This window comes from Crotalus tigris, unplaced genomic scaffold (genome assembly GCF_016545835.1).
Source record: "Crotalus tigris isolate CLP2741 ecotype Arizona unplaced genomic scaffold, ASM1654583v1 scf7180000017550.10884619, whole genome shotgun sequence".
NCBI classification, from domain to species: domain Eukaryota; kingdom Metazoa; phylum Chordata; class Lepidosauria; order Squamata; family Viperidae; genus Crotalus; species Crotalus tigris.
In genome coordinates, this window is record NW_024096468.1 from 9,738,998 (window position 1) to 9,757,068 (window position 18,071).

At 40.6% G+C, this 18,071-nt stretch overlaps 1 protein-coding gene across 1 annotated transcript in view; it reads left to right on the forward strand.

Moving 5' to 3' along the window:
• The window catches only part of EXT1 (exostosin glycosyltransferase 1), a 309,356-nt gene that overhangs the window by 181,858 nt on the left and 109,427 nt on the right, over nt 1-18,071 (forward strand). The gene's annotated exons all lie outside the window — the stretch shown is intronic.

Here is an 18,071-nt window from a genome sequence, read left to right on the forward strand (position 1 = left end):
TGCAGAGAACCCTGGATAAAGCAGATTATCTGGACCCTTTTCAATCAAGGTTCAAGTTGGGTTATGGGATTGAGATAGTTGGGTTATGGGATTGAAATAGCATTGATTGTGCTTAGTGGCCTATGGATGGGGTGTGATGGGAATACTTTGACCATCCTCACTCTTTTTGAGTGCTCAGCAGCGTTCAGTATTTTCAATTATGGTATCCTTCTGTACCAGCTTTGGAGTTTGGAGATAGATGGCACTGCATTGCACTGATCCTCTTTCTTCCTTAGGGTCATGTTATAAGTGAAGAGGGGAAATATGATAGCTAAAACACAAGGCCTGTTCTTTGCCCTCCTAGAATGCAACACCCAAGATAGCAACCTTAAAATACAGGAATATAGGTCATGGTAGAAGCTTAACCAAGATCATATTAAATATTCTCTGTATGTTTTGTTAATTTCCTTCATCTAAAGTAAGAGTAGCCACTTCACAAGGGAGTTGGTGAGTTCCTTTTTCCTACATGTGTTGAAGCAGAGTCTAGACAGCCTTCTGATTGGAGAAGCTTTAATTTCGATTTTTGGAGGGGGGTGTACACATAATTGTATGATCCATATTGAGTTCTCTAAAGCAGACTGGAGTGAGCTGCAGACAGAAGTGGAAACTGTCTGTTAGCAGCCCTCATTTTCTTGATGCAACTTGTCGCCCTGTATCTTACATCACTGAAGAGATTGCAAGGTTATAATATACTGTACTTTTAAAATAAAATGGATTTAACAGCTATATGTGTCATTCTAATATATTAGTCAGAGAGACCAACAGCTTCCAGTTCTATATTGGGTTTGGGGTTGTTTTTGTTTTTGGCTTTTTAAAATTGAGTCTATGAGCCCCCCCCCCCAGCCCCATATGTGGTTGTTGTTGTTCAATCACTAAGTAATGTCTGATTCTTCATGATCTCACGGACTATAGTATTCCAACCGCCCTCCCCTGTATCCTGGAATTCCATATATAGTTACATTCTCTATATGCAGGCATGCCTTTTACATGTGCTTGAAAGCCCCAAAGAATTTAGTGCAGGATTCTCCCAAGTATGTTCAGGTGTAGGAGAAAACCAGGCTGAGCCTGAGGGAGAGGTTAAATGCATCATCAGTCTCAAGTCCCTTTCCCAGAAGAGATCTCAGTCCAGCCTACCTTGAATTCTGTTGACATTTTATCTACCACCAATTTGCTTTCACTGTTAGTAGCTCAGATTCTTGTAGAGAGCATTAACATAAATCTATATTCATTTGAACTGTCTAAAGCAGGAGTGTCAAACTCAATTTCATTGAAGGCCACATCAGCATTGCGGTTGCCCTTGGGGGGCCGGGGGTGTGTGGCCAGGATGGGTGTGGCCTTACTGGGTGGGTATGGATGGAGTGGGTGTGGCCTACTGGGTGGGCATGGCCAGCTCTACATCGTTTGCATCAAGGGTAGCTGTGGGGGCCTGGGCAGAAGTAGGACAGATCTGAGGGTCTCTGGCAGAAGGGGGAGGGACCTGGGCAAGCGCCAAGGCATGGTCCATTTCTTCATTCCTCACAAAGGGTGACACCTCCCCAGCATGCAACCAGGGGGGCGGGACCAACATGGCAGGGGCTGGTTCCTCGCTGTTTCTAGACGGCCTTGTAGAGCTAACACTGAATGCGTTTTAGCATAAATGGCCACCACAAAATTGTCCATTGGCTTCTGGCTGGCCTGGGCCAGGGCCAAGGCAGTGGGGGCGTTCCCTCACTGTTTCTAGGATGGCTTCGCGGGCCACATGAAACCACTTTGCGGGCTGCATCTGGCCCCTGGGCCTTGTGTTTGACATGTCTGGTCTAAAGAGTCCTGATATCAAGCTTCCAGTGTTAGTCCTCTCGGATTCCAAAGTGTAGGAAGGATTATTTGAATCTACATTTCTTCCACAATATGAAGGCATCTCATTGTGTTTGTAAGGTCTGTCTATATGGTCCTACTTAGAGTTAAATTGTGGAACAGGGTTTATTCTTCCTACTCTGGGTCAGGGCTGATTAAGTGCAAATCATAAATTAGATTTCCTTGTGTCACTGTAAGTGTTCAATCCAGGCACTGATGGTATTTTATTATCTGACGACCTTGAGGGGCTTTTAAATAATGGGATGACATTGCTTCCCTTCCTCATTAGAGCTGAACAAACGTGTGAGAAAGTGAAGCATTATTAAAAAATAATGGTTTGGATTAACTGCTGCCTTGACTGAGTAAACAGCTGTAATGAATGAGGTAATTAATACCTGAATAATTCTGCTTCTTCTTTGTTAAAAATACAACAGTAATTCTGATGCCCCCCCTCTCTCTTTGTGTGTGTGTGTGTGTGTATGTGTGTTGTAAACACAGAGAAAGAGTCAGAATTTTCTTCAGTTCGTACATACAATCTCATCCTCAATTTATTAATATTTTTTCTTAATATTTTTGTGATGCAAATGTTTTCTCTGTTGGTACAAGTTACTTTTATGTATCATTTCTAAATTAGAACTCTCCCTGGGGCAGGATTATATTTGGAGAAATGTGGTTTGGCTAACAGATTTTCCCTTAAGGTTTTAAAGCTTCATTCATTCATCCAAATATATCAATAGAGGGGAAGAAAATAAAACTTACTAGTTGATCAAATATGGTTTGCAGGAAACAAAGAATGCTGGAGGAAAAGAAATATGTCAAATTCCCCAAAGTACATTGATGATCAGTGTTTCAAGTATAAAGAAAGATAAACTTTAAAGAAAAAAAAAAGCATTTTCCCCTGTGCTTTTGCTGTTTTCCCCTCAAAAAAGGTTACAAAATATTTCCTAAATTATCCTTAAAGTTGTTTAGTAAATATAGTTGCTAATAGTTATGAAAACTTTTAATGGAACTTTCTGATTACTGTGGAGAGGTTTGAGAGATTTATAGAAAATGGGGTAAAATCGACTTACAACAGTTTGTTTAGTGGCCATTCAAAGTTATAATGGCATTTATGATTGTTTTTCACACTTATGACCATTGCAGCATCTCCAAGGTCATGTGATCAAAATTTAGATGATTGGTACCTGACTCCTATTTGTGATAGTTGCAGTGTCCTGGGGTCATGTGATCATATTTTGTGACTTTCTGACTGCTTGTCGGATTCGCTTAACAACCATGTTACTAACTTAACAACTACAGTGGTTCACATAACAACTGTGACAAGAAAGGTCCTAAAAGAGGACAAAGCTCACTTAACAAATGTTTCACTTAGCAACATAAATTTGGGACCCAATTGTGGTTATAAGTCAAGGACTATTGTATGGGATGAAGAGATGCTTGATTTTTATTTAAGAGATACTGCTAAATTGTCAGTGTTGCTAATACTTGGTGATGAAAGGAAGAGGTTTCCATTTTTTTTCTTTTCTGCACTCTTTAATAATTTTCTTCTATATATTTTATACAATTGGATTAGTTTTATTTGTACAACGCAGTGTTTAACAAATTTATTACTAAAAGAAAAATAAACTCAAATACGAAAATCATGAATTTACATTATCCTTCAGCATTATAGACTTTGCTGAATCAGACCATTTTCTGTCTAGTTCAGCCCTGGGTTTTTCAGAACAGGCAAATGGTGCCGATAACACAAATGAGACACGTTCAGTTCCCAGATCTGTGTTTGTGGTCCCCAGAGTCCTGACAAAACATAGCTGTCAATGTCTTTTCATTTTGAGTAGTATGAACTGTAATACAGACCTAATATAATTTTTGTTAAAAAGAAAAGGAATTTTTCAACAGGAAGGAAGGGAGGGAGGGAGAGGAAAGGAAGGGAGGGAGTGAAGGAAAGGGGAAAGGGAAGGGGGAAAGAAAGAGGGAGAAGGAGGAAAGAAGGAAAGTCTAATGTGCTTAATCTAGCTTCTTCCTTTTTGCATCATTATGATCCTCTCAGCTGTTAAAAGGTAGCACTTTCCTCACCTAAGGAAACTTGGCAAGACTCTATTGGAGTTTTAGTTAAAGTATATCTCCCAGCTCCATAGTGGTCCTTTGATTACGCTGCTTTAATTTCAGCAAGGGCTAGTGCCAATTTAACTTGAATTTAGCAGATAGCTTCATGCTAAGAATGTTTTTCATGGACACGTTCCTGAGTGCAAGTTGAAGGCTATTCGAGCAGCATCTCCCAAATGAGTTTTACAGTGGAATAGAGCCATGAGCATCAGCAGCAAATTTATAATAATCTGTCTTTCTGCAGTTTGCAATACCAGTCAAATATTCTCTTGGAATAGTTTCTCTTTTTGTTTCACAGAGATGGCTTCTTTTCCGATGCAAGTTACTGGCTTGCTTTAGGGATTTTTTTTTTTAAAAAAGTGATTTAAAAAAAGGACCTGAAACTGAATCGGTTGCATTCTTTTTTGTAAGACAGAAAAAACACTACATACCAGAAGAAAATATCACAAATTCAGCACTCCGCACCTTCTTGTTTGAACTTTTTCCGTTAAAAGCCCATTATTGCCCACTCCTCATTTAGGCCCTCCTGAATACATTTAGATCTCATGTTCTGGACCTTCATAGACGTTGAGATTATAAATTGTGAATTGTCCAGGAATTGTGGGCATTTCTGGGAGTAGACCCAACTCTTTTGAAGAACACCAGTTTGGATGAAATTGCATTAAATCAATTTGAACCAAATTGTAAGGGAGATACATTTTTTAGAGAGAGTACTTAAACAACAAGAATTCATTCATTTTCCACCATTCAGTTATGTCCGATTCTTGGTGACTATAGAAACAGAACCAGAATAGAGCTGGAAGTGACCTTGGAGACCTTCTAGTCCAGCCCCCTGCTCAAGCAGGAGACCCTATATCATTTCAAACAAGTGGCTCTCCAGTCTCTTCTTAAAAACCTCCAGTGATGAAGCACCTACAACTTCTGAAGGCTAGCTGTTCCATTGATTAATTGTCCTCACTGTTAGGAAGTTTCTCCTTAATTCCAGGTTACTTCTCTCCTTGACTAGTTTCCATCCTTTGTTTCTTGTCTTGCCTTAGGGTGCTTTGGAAAATAAGTTGATCCCCTCCTCCTTGTGACAGTCTCTCAAATACTGGAATACTGCAATCACGTCCCCTCCTAAGTCCTTCTTTTTTCTAGACTGTCTATTCCCAAATCCTGCAACCATTCTTCATTTGTTTTAGTCTCCAGGCCTTTAATCATCATAGTTGCTCTTCTTTGCACTTCCCCCCCCCCCAAAATCTCAACATCTTTTGTTTAATGTGGTGGGCAAAACTGGATGCACAGTATTCTAGATGCGGCCTTACTAAGGCTTTATAAAGCGGTAATACTTCATGTGATTTTGATTCTATATGCCTTTGTTTATACAACCAAGGATTGTATTAACTTTTTTGGCTGCCGCCGCCGCATACTACTAACTCATGTTTAAGTGATCATTCACCAGGACTCCTAGGCAAGTGTTCTCCATGCTATCCTCTTAAGCACAGCTTCTTTCATTTATTGAACGTTCATCTTTGTACCACCTTTGATGCTATCAAGCCAGTGAGTTCTTTGCTTGCCCCTTCTTCTTGATCCACTAACCATTCCTAGCATCATTGGCTTCTCCAATGAATTTCCACACATGACATGGCCAAAGTAAATAAGATGTAGGCTTGTGATTTTGGCCTTTAGTGATATGTTTGGTTTTATACAACTCAGCACCTCTCTGTTGGTTATTCTGGCCATACATGGTGTACACAATAATTTTACGCCAGCATCACAGTTCAAAGGCGTCAATTCTTTTTCAGTCAGCCATTCTTAGTGTCCAACTCTCAACACCTATACATTATTCTAGGGAAGATTATTGCTCTAACTAGTCTTTTTGTATTTATATCATTATCTCTGCTTTTCCAGATCTTATTCATATTAACCATTGCAGAGAGGCCTAAGGTTATCGTGCCTTTGATTTCAGGAGCAGAGTTGCCATCATGAACAATTTTTGATCCAAGGAAGATAAATTCTTGAACTAATTCAACAAGAAGAATTAATAAATGGAAATAATGAATCAATTTAAGGTGGAGAAGGACAATAATAATGAGCAGCGGCATGGCCAATTAAGCCACAAACAACTTGCAGTGAATTCAAGGACAGCAGAATTTGAAGGACAGTTTTGGACTTCCTTTCTGTATTGCCACAGACTTCATGAGAAATGACAGAATTTTGATTACTTTCATGTTTGCCCTAGTTTCTATAATATACCGATTGTAGAACTTAGATTTTTATAAACTTTTAAAGACAAAAAAATTAAAGAACATCTCACAATATGTACAAACCTAAATATTTAACACATTTTAAGTTGCATGAATGTTCAGTTCAAACATTCATGTATTTTTTTCTAAAAAAAAAGGAATAATCAAGAATGACAATTTACAGCTGTAAAAACAACAGCCAAACCTGAAACGTCACATATATAAAATTCTGCTAGATAATTCTGTTTCCTTTCTTTCTACAACTGTATATTTTGACATTTTTATAAATAAGGAAAAGAGATTGGAAACATTTGCTAATGTTTTCATTCTGCTCTCTGGGTGTTATGTATGCAGGTTGGGCTAAACATATGCAAAATATCCAGCCCTTATTATTCAGAATTATTGTAACAGTGTGCCTTTTCAAATGGCAAGATCATACTATGCTTGAGTTGTTGTGACCATAAAGGACCATTAAACCGGTAAACATGTCTGTGTTTAATAAAGGGACAGATGTGTTAAATGAATTTTATTGCTGCTTGGACACACAGTTCTGAATGGAATGTAGTGTTTGCAAAAAAAAAAAAAAAGAGGAACTTTGGTATGCAAAGAAGCTGGTACACTCTTAAATGAAAGGTCGGTAGCTCATTGGTACCAAGAGTATCTTTGCACATGGTTACAGTGATTACTCAGTTTCTCCTTCTTCTTCTTCCTCTTCTTTTTTGAAACCTGCTTCTAAGGGAATGAGTGAAATATGAGAAGTGATCGCTTTTGTGTCGCTTTGTTTTGGTAGGGATAAGGCAACATTAAACCAAGCCTAATTGTTTCATTGGTTTGTTTTATTTGTAACTGAGGGAGCCTTCTTCAGCTTCTATACATTTCAAGGCTCTAGAAGTATCAGTGTCACTTTGTTTTGTGTTGCCAAAGCACACCTCAACTATTGTCTCCGGTTATGGACTCTGCTCTTTAAAAAGAGTCCAGAGAAAGTAGAACAGGCTCAGAGAAGGCCAACAAGAAGGAGCCGAGGTGGCGCAGCAGTTAGAGTGCAGTACTGCAGGCCACTTTAGCTGACTGTGTTCAGCAGGTCAGCGGTTCAAATCTCACCGGCTCAAGGTTGACTCAGCCTTCCATCCTTCCGAGGTAGGTAAAATGAGGACCCAGATTGTTGGGGGCAATGTAAAATATATATTCATTGCTTACTGGTGCACACGGCTTAGACAGTGCTTGCACTTAAAGCGGTATATAAGTCTCATAAATAAATAAATAAATAAATAAATAAATAAGATAGTAGAAAATAATTCCTATAAAAAGAGAAGGGAGGAATTGAGAATGTTTAGCATGGAAAAAAAGACTGATGGAGAACATAATAATATTTAAAAGTGCAGAGGAGAGCAACAAAGATGATTAGGGGGCTGAAAGCTAAAACATATGAGTAACAGTTGTAGATATTGAGTCTGTCTAGTCTTATGAAAAGAAGGACCAGGAGTGACATGATAGCAGTGTTCCAATATTTGAGGGGCTGCCACAAAGAAGAGGGGGGTCAACCTATTCTCCAAAGCGCTTAAAGGCAGGACAAGAAGCAATGGATGGAAAGTAATCAGGGAGAGATCCAAGCTAGAACTAAGGAGAAATTTACTGACAGTTAGAACAATTAACCAGTGGAACAGCTTTTCTCCAGAAGTTGTGGATGCTCCAACACTGAAGATTTTTGAGAAGAAATCAGACAGTCATTTGTCTGAAATGGTATAGGGTCTCCTGCTTGAGAGAGGTTGCATTAGAAGACCTCAAAGGGTAATTCTAACTCTGTTATTGCCCTTCAACTACCCGAAAACCCATTTCCATCATCCCAGAATGCAGAATATGCAGTGATTGAAGGAAAATAGATTGATGTGGTTGATGGTTGAGGGGGGGAGTAAAAACCATCCTAATAGTGAGAGAAGTTTGTAGTGGAACCAATGACCCAGAGGAATGGGAGCATTCCCCATTAATTTAAGGGGAAGCTAATGATCCACTGTCAAATGCTTTAATTTGGATTCCTGCACTGAGCCAGGAGATGAACATGATGGCCTCACTGCTCTTTTCCAGCTAAGGAAGTCTTCAATTCTGTAACCTACTTCCAGATATAGGTAGGTAGATAGATAGATAGATAGATAGATAGATAGATAGATAGATAGATAGATAGATAGAGAACACCGTGGGCACAATAGCACACATTAAAGATGATATTTAATTGCTTGCTCTCAAAGTGTATACATACATAACACACACTTACACATAAGTAAGATATAAATACTAATCACTGTCCATCTTGAATACATAATGGAAGGAGGAAGCTTTAGAGTTCACAAGGCTAATACTATATGGAACAAAACTGTGACTGAATCTGGATGTTCTCCAGCACTGGAGATGGATAATCCACCAATGGGTTGAGACTGTATTCCTGCCCAATCAGATCAGTCAGCCAAAGTTGCCACGCCTGTCCTGGACCACAAGATCCCAGTCTTGACTGATCTAGCCCAGAAGACAGACGTTCAACTTTGGCTCCTAGGCAGGTACAGTTTCTCCCATTGGTGGATTATTTCCTTCCAGTAGCTGAGAATTAGATTAGATAAACTATTCGGATTTAATTGACTGAACTATTTAAAACTCTTGCAAATTATTTACTGAAACCCAGAGTTCCAGAGGGATATCCTCCTTCACTAGAAAGGGGGGAGGGTGATTTCTCAAACTCCCACCCTAAAGCAACCCCCACTCCCCCGCTTTCCTCGCCAACAGTTTTTTTTTTAAAAAAAAGCAGAAGAAAAGGCTGATCACCTGAGGCGAGGCTTTTAAAACTCAAAGGGCTAGAACTCTCGGAGGTAGCAAGGACTAGGGGGAGGGGCGCGCGCGAGGGGGGAGGCAACCACGGAGCTGCTCCTTTGTTTCAGGCGGCGCGAGCCAGCTGCAAAGTGGAGCACCATCTCCTTAAGCGCTGGGGTATTTTCCGAGGAGTTTAAATTAGCCGCCATTACTGGAGAGACCTAGCGCACGCGCGATTCCTTTGTTGCCGACGCACGTGGGATCAGGCAATAGAGGAGACCTTTCTGCGCAGGCGTGGCAGCCAGTTGAGCGCTTGTGCAGAAGGGCTGGGCCTGCAGCGGCCATTTTTGCCTTGAAGTCAGGGACACAACCGAGCGTGCGCAGCAAGCGTATACGCACGCGTGGCCAAGGATTTCTCTGCAGCCCTACTGGGCACTAGAGGGAGCCTTTTCTGTCATACAGAAAGCAAACAATAGTAGCTTCCCACTCCAGGACTTGGTGTCTCCACTTCCAAAATAAATTAAGAGGCCTCACAACAAATTGAATCGAGTTGCCTCTGGCTCCATCCGGACTTTGGGCCCCCCATTAGTGGCCCGTACTTTGTTTCTGGATTTAGCGTTGGGTTCCAGGCATCCCCATTAGCGTGCCTGTCCTTATCCGTGCACAGTGACTAACTCTGACCATTGGCAGAGTCTGTTCCTGAGTTCCAGGCGCCCCCTGTAGTGCGTCTGTCCTTACTCAGAGTAGAAGCTCTCCTACTACCTGGGCCCCCCTATCGTGACCCTGCATTAGTGGAGAATGGAGGAAGCAATCATTCCCTCTACTGGAGCCTTGCCTTCAACCTCTGGAGCACCCACTTCAGAGAGTTCCGAAGCCTCTGCAGCCCCCAGAAAGGCTGCAAGGAAGTCCTCAAAAAAGGCTGACAAACAGGCAATCAGGAGACACCAAGCCCTAAAAAAGGAATTCAACAGAGCCCCAAAAAGGGCCAGAATTGAAAATAGGCAGAGCGGGGGGATAGTTCCTGAACTACTGCTGGGACTCTCTTCATCCCCACGGGCCCTTTGGTCTACAGGGAACTCATCCCAGTCCCAAACAGAGGGCGGGATAGGCGAATTCTCATCGCTCTCCCGATCCCCCTCTCCACAGAGGATACAAGAAACTCTGGTGACCACGCTAGCCACAGCAACAGCAGTGTCGCAGGCAATGGCTACTCATCCTGCACTGACGGGGGATCTACTAGCCACCCTAATAGCGCAGGCAGTAGACCAGGCATTTGAGGCCAGGGCTCAGACCTCCAAGGCCAAGTCACTAAGGCATAGAGCGAGGCTTCGGGAGGAAAGAGAGGACCATCAGGACCCCTCTTCCCTCTCAGACTCGTCGGTCTCCGAGGAATCTTACCTGGACCAGCCAGGTACGTCACAGGAGATCCAAATGTCCGAGGAGGAGGGCAACTCACCTCAGGTACTGTCTTTCAATGGCCTTTTTAACCCTTCTCTTTTTGTCACCATTCTGCGCAAGGCTGAGGCCACAGTCCATCTTGGGCAAGGAACAACAGTAGAACCTAGCACAGTCGACACGGAGGCTGAGCCAACGTTCGCCGAAAAGGTAACCACTCAACACCGCATCCCATGCCCGACCATGTTCTTAAACATAATAAGGAAACAGTGGTCAGCACCAGCCTCCCTACCTCTTCCCAACAATGCGGAGAGGAAGCTATTTAACGTAGCAAGGGAGCTGGAGGGAATCTTGGAGGTACCAGTGGTGGACGAACCCTGATATCGGACACAGCCATATCAGGAGATTTTGCAGAGGCTCTTAAAGCCAAGGACCGAAAGGGTGAGTCCACCTACAGGAGAACACACCAGGCAATAGCGTGGGCTACCAGGGCGGCTACCTCCGCATCCTTCTTCACCAGAGCCACACTCTGTTGGCTCCGGGAGTTACAAGGCCAGGTTCCCATGGAGGACATACGTACCCACCAGGAACTCGGCAAAATGGTAGCAGCCACAGAATATGCGTCGGACGCGATACTCTTAGCAACCAAGTTTTCAGCCAAGTTTTCACTTTGAGAGCAAGCAATATTTAATTGCTTGCTCTCAAAGTGTATACATACATAACACACCCTTACACATAAGTAAGATATAAATACTAATCACTGTCCATCTTGAATACATAATGGAAGGAGGAAGCTTTAGAGTTCACAAGGCTAATACTATATGGAACAAAACTGACTGAATCTGGATGTTCTGCTTCGGATACCATGAAGCCTCCTCTCAGAAGGTAACAAAGAAAACAGGTTGTGAAGAGGATGTGTGGTGTTCCAGACAATCTTGTGGACCCTGCTCAAGCAACGCTTATATGCTATGTCCTGGATGTATGGGAGGGAACTGCCAATAATCTTTTTAGCCATCCTCACCACTCTCTGCACCGCCTTCCTGCCAGAAGCAATGATGCTTCCAAACCAGACTGTGATGCTATATGACAGGATGCTCTCGATCGTCCCTCTGTAGAAAGTGGTAAGGACAGGGGAAGGAAGATGTACTTTTCTCATGCGACGCAGAAAATGCAGGCACTGCTGTGCCCACTTCACCAGTGTCTCGCTGTTGAGTGACTAAGCCAGCCTACTTGTTAACTGCACACCCAGGAATTTGATGCTGGTAACTATCTCCACAGGTGAATCATTAATGCGCAGAAGAGTATGGCTGTGCCTGCCTTTTCTGAAATTGACAATGATCTCTTTGGTTTTTCCAGTGTTTAAAACTAGGCTGTAGCCGGTAGCTTAACACTATATTGGTATAGTGATTGTATTTGAAAGTGGTATATACAGGGCTTTTTTTCTCATAGAACGGCCAGAACGGAGTTCCGGCACCTTTTTTGGATGGAACCTTGTAGGGTAGGCAAGGCGTTTTGTATGATGTGTATGAGTTCCAGCACCTTTTTTTTTTTAAAGAAAAAAAGCACTGGGTATATAGATGCTGGTTGGGATTTCTTAGAGTTTTAATACATCTGGTGAGGAATAGGTTGGAGTAAAATAATCTTGTGGCTATGCTTTTCAACTTTCCTCAAACTGGTGTCTTCCAGTTTTGTTGCCCAATGGTTCATCCATTAATTATGTTGATATTATAACAATGAGAGTTATAACCCAAAACGTCTAGAGGACATAAATGAAATGCTGCATTTCCTTGTGTTGAATTAACCTAGGACATTCAGTCATGACATGTAAAATTTCTTTTGTGATCAGATTTGGGACACCTATCAGGTCAACCCTATTAACGTATTCTGAATTCTTTACTTTTCTCCCCTCTGTCTAATCTACAAGCAAGTTAACCTGGAATATGAAGAAATGAATATAAAAGGATGAGGGTGGCTGAAGTGCAAATGTTCAGGTTTAATTATGTTCCCATCATTTTCTATCTATTCTTTTTCATTTCTCCATCTTGTTACTTTCATAATAGCCCTGCTATCCCATCCCATCCCATCCTATGTTCTGACAGATTTAATATTTTAGTTGTAGCAGGGGAGTTCAACCATGGTAATTCCCTTTGTTGCTACCATATATTGTAATAAAATCAAAAGACCAGCTAAATTAATCCCCATCCCACTCTTAGAACATAGACTGACTGGCACGTTATTCCTAAAAGCTTCTTTTCATGTTCTCCACTGTTATAACAATTGTCAACTCCAGAAACAGCTCAGAACTTCTATTTTCCATTTAATGAGCAAGATCCCAGTGGATTTACTTATTGAAATGAGAGAGAAGTCAGAATTCTTTTCTGCTCTAATTAATTAAAATATACCCTGTGCCATCCACTTTTTCCATTCCTCCAAGTGGTAATTGTTCATTGAGTGCGAGTTCAATATTTCTTATATTTCTTCTACTAGCTAGTACAAATGGAGCACCAAAGAGAAGATCATTCACCAGGGATTTTTTTTCTCTCTCCTGATTTTCAAGCCAATTTTTTTTTAAAAAAAGAAGAATAAAACTATGGGTTTTTGTTCATTTGTTTAATTTAGTCCTCAAGCAATTGTAATTTTCCATCGTGCTCTTCAGTATGATTAAGGGATTCATTGACGCCAAGATTTGTGCTGTTTCCCAGCTTAACCAAAATTCTTAACCCTGGTTGGAAGCTATTTCAGAGAGTTGGTTATAATTCTTGGTGAAGTAATTCTTGTTGGTTATAATTCCTGTTGAACTTAATTTTGGCTAATATTGCAAACTGTTTTCTGTTTCCAAGAGCAAAAGTGAGTGAAACAAGGATGGGTCACTTCACAAGCTAGAGTACACACTCTGAAGTTGCACCTGGAAACTTTAGGACCTTCCTGCCATTTATATATTTAATAAATTAGTGATAGTAGTAGTAGTAGCAGCAGCAGCAGCAGTAGGAGTAGCAACCGTAGTTGATATTATGGAAAGTGCCAGTTACAAAGTACTTGGCTGCAAAATAATTGTATGAACTGGGGCTAAGGTTTAATTAAATTTACATTTTTTAAAATGAAACAAAATAGGTTTGTTCTAAATCTCTCATCCACCCCTTTCTTTCACCTTCCTCATCCTTTCTGGAATGCAAATCCTGGCATCCAAGTCAAAAAATCAGGTTTCACTTTCAAATCATAAAACTTTAACACTAGTTTATATGTTTAGCTGGGTTCATTGTGGTTTGTGTGCTGTAATTACTTGGCTAATGCAATCTGCTTAAGCCAAAACAGATTTCCAAGGTTGTGAGAATTCTGTTGGTGGATATTTCTGCACCTAAGCCTACTAGTTTAACCAGGGCTTTTTTTGTCATAGAACGTCCAGAACGGAGTTCCGGCACCTTTTTTGGGTGGAACTTTGTAGGGTAGGCAAGGCGGGTTTTACAAAAAAAGCACTGAGTTTAACCAATATTAAGTGATGAGAAGAGAGAAGGAATATTATTTAGCCAGGCTGATTTACAGCTCGGTTCCATATATTTTAAATGCATACCTCTGGAAATCTTCAATGTTTACTTTCTTGCTTCCTGAATTTCCCTGGCAGATACCATATTTGAAGAATTGCAGGATGTGCTAAGCATTACAGTAGATATCTGCAGAATATTTTCTGCTTCCCAGAAGAGAAGAAGGAACAGGGCATAAAGGCTATGGACTTTATGAACTCTGAGATGGGTAGTGCTGAAAAGAAAGGCGGATGCCACAATTTCCTTGCAACATGCCAAGTTGTATGGCTTCATTGACAAGAATCCCATTAAGGACATGACTTTGATTGGAATTAAAATCCACCTTTGTATTAGCTACAGCATGATCAACTCTCTGAGTAGAAGGTGGGTTTTTTTTCAAAATTGTTTACAGAAAGTTTGTGAATGCTTCAATGGACCAGCATGTGGAAATGGTTTCAGTACTTCATTCCTTCTCTCCACCAAGCCACAGCTTACAAGTATGCAGTACTGTGTTTGGGGGCAGTCGTGCTTTTTGTCCTGAATAGAACCTTGACTTCTGCCCCAAAACCCTGTTGAGGTGGTGTCACTGGAAAAATATCCTTGTGCTCAGAAAGTGTTCAGATGCAAACTTTATTCTTTATTTATACTTTATTTCATTTCATCTCATCAATGTGCATATTTCAGTAAAATTAGGCAGCTACTGTAGAACTGGACTACAGAAATTCAGATCCCCTCCAGATGGCAGCAAAGAGATACCATAATTGCTAACCCTTTGCTGCCATCTAGTGGTTATGCTTTTTGTAACACAGATCTGAGAGCACTGGTAAAATACACACACAAAAAAGACAGCAAGGTAATGTTGGCAGCTTCAAGTAGGTTCTATGCAAATAGCCTTGTGTATTCCCCATTGCATTCTGCTTTCTATCCTATAATCCCTTCCTCTCCATTCTCTGTGCTCTGCAGGTGAAGAGGGGGCTAGAGAAAAAGCCTAGCAAATTCTGTAGGCAGTATCTCCTGAGCCTGACACATTCCTCCAACCTCACAGAATGAACAGATTGGAATGGAATGGATTACAAGATATATAGGGAATACTATATACTATAGGGAATCTGGGTTTCTTTGCATAGTATGCTTGCAGTTCCTGGGCTATTACATTGTTTTCTAAGAATATTCCCCATTATGTGCTTGCTTACTCTCTTGTACTGTATTCCTCTCCAGTCTCTCCACTCTGTAAGAGGGGAAATGTCAGGCATAGTAGAATAAGTACTGGATGTAATGATGATCATGTGCCTACAAGATGCTACAAATGTCGTAAACGCAGGTATTGGACATAAATATTTTTTTAGCACCGTTGTAACTGAACAGTCACTGAATGAGGCATTCAGTAAGCAAGGAGTACCTGTACTTACATTGTAGGTTTGTACAAATACTAATAGTACAATTAGTTGTTTGGGGTTAGCAAAGTCATTTAACTGCTGTATAGGTTTATTTCTTCCTTCTACTTTTTTCTTTATTCTTGTCATTCCTCAAATCTTACAAGTAGAAATGCGCCAGATACATAGATTTCACATTTGTGAAGGTATTTTTTCCTTCCACTCTGCCAACAGTAAAAAAGCCAATTTCTACCAAATTATCTTCTAATATTTAGAAATGCCACTGTGGCTCTCACAATTGCCAGCATGCAATCAGATTTTTATTTTATTGACATTCTTGCAGAATATAAATTTAATCACTGTAGGTACTGCTTCTGAATGTAGTTTTCCTTTTTCAGAAGGAGTTTGCATATCACAGCAGCAGAAATATATTCAAATAGATATCGTTTAAATGGAAGTGACCTTTTCTGCAAATTTCATTCTAAGCTAATTCTAAAGGCTTTTCTATCTGTCATAAAGTTTTGTGTGTATAGGTGAGCAGATAGATTAAAAAGCAGCAATCAAGTTTTTGGAGAAGGTATTTTGTCCTGTAGCAAAATGCCTCATGGCTGTATTAAGAAATAGCTTATTTTCCCCAAGCCCCTTTTAAGATTCAAAAGTGATTAGCATCATTGCACTTATAGTGGAAAATTAAGGTGACCAATCGTCCTCCTTTAGGGAGGACAATCCTCCTTTTGTAGGTTCTGTCCTCCCTTGAAAAGTGTCCTCCTACATGTCCTCCTTTTCGATATTTGAAGACTAATCTGCAGGGCTTTTTTTTTTTCATAGAACGCTCAGAACGGCGTTCCGGCACCTTTTTTGGGATGGGTTTTTTTTTTCAACTTTTGCATGAGCTGTGCTACACCCGCTATTGGCTTTCGAAAGCTAATAGGAATTGCTGCTGAGCGCGCCAGCCAAAACACCCGGCTGGCAAACTTTGCACATGCAAGTTGTCTGTATTATTGTTGCAATGAATAAAATGTTTCTTTTATTTACGATATTTTTTTTCTTCAATTTATTTGTGTCCTTTTCATTGTAAAAATGTTGGTCACCTTAGGAAAATGGAATTTTTTCATTATCCCCATGTTAATAAAACCATTCAGCTTTGTAATTACTGTAGACATTTCCTATTCATAGATAAATTCAGCAGCTGGCTAACCCTGTTTGGGGTCAGAGGTTAAACAGAGTTGGGTTTCATGTGTACTGATTATTGATTATTTATTTATAAGACTTGTTTGCTGCCCATCTTGCCTAGAGGCAGCTCTGGGCTGCTTACAAGCATTAAAAGTCAATAAAACATTGAAACAATAAATACTCATAATAATAGTAATAATTGGCCACTAAAAAGGTGGGGAGGAAGGAAGCAAAATGTGCACACAGCGGGAGGAAGGCGGGATCTTGTCTTAAATCATCATCCACCTCCAGCGTGATGCATCCCCATTGGGGCCCTAAGCCAAATGACAGAGCCAAATCTTGAGGCCCTTACAGAAATTCAGAAAGCTGGATGCGGATCTCACCGGTAGGGAGGCAGGGAGTTCCAAAGGACAGGAGCCAGGGCAGAAAAGGCTCTTCTCCTGAATCCTTCCAGCCAAAATTCCTTAACCAACAGGTCCATAGATAGCACACCTCTTCTGCTGGCACAGGTGGGGCAGGCCAAGTGCTTAGATTAGAGACCACCAACAAATGTCAGTATTGTAGGTTAGAGTAAAGGTAAAGGTATCCCCTGTCCAATTGTATCCAGCTCTAGGGGTAGGTGCTCATTTCAGTTTCTTAGTCAAGGGAGACAGCATTGTCCGAAGACATTTCTGGGGTCATGTGGCCTGCATGACTATAAGCTGAGATGCATGGAATGCTGTTACTTTCCCACTGAAGTGGTACCTACTTATCTACTCACATTTGTATGCTTTTGAATTGCTGGGACAAGGATGGGAGTTTACCCCATTGGGTGACGCTCGAACCAGACTGTCATTTTTCCAATTAACAATCTCAGCATATTTCAGCGCCAAGCCATTGTACAACCACCCCTTAGGTTAGACTAGGGAAAAATTTTCTGAAAGTGGTAGCAAAGTACTTCCACATTAAATAAAAGCATGCATGGACATACCTGTGAAATCACGAAGAAGCTCAGTTTCATAGGAAAACAGGACTATAAAACAGCATTTAAAATACACAACCCACAAATGTGTAATTGAGCCCATCCCACTTTTTCAGCTGTAAATATCAGAGCTTGTTAATCTGGTAATGAAAATATTGCATCCCATTATTTTCAAGACTACTATTTGTGGAAATTTTTACATTTCTTATCCAACAGAAGGCAGGATTAGACCCAATGCTTGTTTAATTTCAATAAAATTAATATATCTCACATGCTTTGATCTCATAATCTTAGGACTATAGAGAATGTTTGGTAAAATTCAGCAAACAGATGCAGTTACTCAGCAATATAACAATTACAAAGAAATAAAAATATACATGCTAAATTGGTCTTTCTCAATCTTTTTACCATGAAGGAACTCTTGAAATAATTCTTAGGTCTCAGGGAACTCTTGAATAAAAATTGCAAAATAAATAAATAAATAAATAAAAACTTTGCAGTAAAATTCATTTCTAACCTACACAATTCAGGTTTAGCATAACACTTACACCAACACCTTAGAAGCAGGTCAGCAGCTGAGTAGCAGTGTGTAAAAATTCCTATCACTAAAAACACTAATATTGCATGGTGTGCTAAGTGCAAAAAACACAAT